This window comes from Grammomys surdaster, unplaced genomic scaffold (genome assembly GCF_004785775.1).
Source record: "Grammomys surdaster isolate TR1022 unplaced genomic scaffold, NIH_TR_1.0 61, whole genome shotgun sequence".
NCBI lineage: Eukaryota > Metazoa > Chordata > Mammalia > Rodentia > Muridae > Grammomys > Grammomys surdaster.
In genome coordinates, this window is record NW_021604563.1 from 22,141,733 (window position 1) to 22,143,332 (window position 1,600).

The 1,600-nt window shown below is 36.8% G+C and overlaps 1 pseudogene; it reads right to left on the bottom strand.

The window, feature by feature from the left end:
- Window positions 1-259: 259 nt before the first annotated feature.
- On the bottom strand, window positions 260-1,157 carry LOC114640927 (annotated as a pseudogene).
- Between the last annotated feature and the right edge of the window lie 443 nt (window positions 1,158-1,600).

The following is a 1,600-nucleotide window of genomic DNA, read 5'->3' on the forward strand; positions in this document are numbered from 1 at the left end:
TATTATAATAATAATTACTATACCTTACATGCCCTTTGTGTATATATTATAGTTATTTTTTTTGGTTTTGTTTTTTATTTTCTAATCAAGAGTATATTTTCTGCTCACCAAGCCATATCATTTACAGGGACCGTTTGTAAAATTTGAAAAGAAAAGACAATGAAAATTTGCTTTAACATTTTCGTTCATGTAGAAGACAGCACATTTTAACCTAAAAGAAACACTTTGCAGTCCAGATCCTTTATTTCTTTTTTGTACATCAGGCCATGAATTTGTATGGAATGTGCTCCAGCAGCTCAGGTTCCTTTCCGTTATTCATCACAAAGTGTGCTTCTCTGAGTGGCGCAGGCTGACACTTCAGCTCAACCCAGGTGCCCTTCTCTTTGGCTTTCATTTTCTTTTGGTCATTCTTCTTCACCTGCTTCAGCAATCTGTCTCTGCTCTTTGAGTGCTTGATGTGCTCAACCCACACATTGATCCTCTTGGCTAAAATCTTGTCCTTAACTTGCTTGTTTACAATACTGCCCAGAGCATACTGGGTAACATTGTAGACTCTTCCGGTTTTGCCATGGTAACATTTATAGGGCATTCCTTCTCTCTCTCTCTCTCTCTCTCTCTCTCTCTCTCTCTCTCTCTCTCTTGAAATCAGAACATTTATTTTATGACTGACTGAAATCCTCAAGATGAACTGGATGCATGCTGCAATAGCTGCCCTCTTGGGTTTAAGTGTTGTTCCTTCACGGAATCCATGTCTGAATCTGCAATACATAATGCGGTACCTCATCTGCACAGTCCAGGTGCTGTTTTGTCTCTTACTCTTGGCACTCCAATTATACTTTCTCTTGTGCTTGGCCACAAGTCGACTTCTGAAGGTGTTAGCCCTTAGTGCCACTGTAGCGTCACAGCCTTTGCATCTTATTGTGATGCTTTCCAAAAGACGACTTTCCTTTCATCATCTTTCTTCTATCGGCGAGGCAAAAGAGATCAGAAGAGAGCTGGGCATTCCTTTTTTGAACACTTCCCATTCCCTTAATGTCTACAAAATTGCCCTTCTTATAGATTCACATGTGTGTGGCCAAAGGAACAACTCCAGATTTCCTAAAAGGCCTAGAGAAGATGTAGCAAGTGCCCCTCCTCTTTCACTTTGTGTTAGTCATTTGTGAAGATGGCTCTGGCAGCTAAAAGAAAAAGGGGCAGGGCTATATTATGATTATAATAATACTAAGTATATTGAGAGGTAGAAAGCTCACCATTTGAAAATTAAGCATAGAAAATATAAATAATGTGGTACATAGAACAAAACAAAAATACTACAACAATTTAAACCTTAAAAAGAAAACAGCGATTAAAATTTACATTGTCATGATTTCTTGTTTTAACCAATGTTCAAATCAAGAATGTTTAATATTAAATAGTACAAATTAAAATATATTGCAAATTATAACTTAATGAATATGACACAAAATCTGATATAGCTGTAATATAGAGTTAGCCTCAGAAAAAGAGTCAATCTTGGGACATCAGTCTTGGTGGAGTTATGGAGGTGAACTTGTTCAAAAGATGATGTATAATATTCTTGAAGAGTTACTTTTTTAAAATC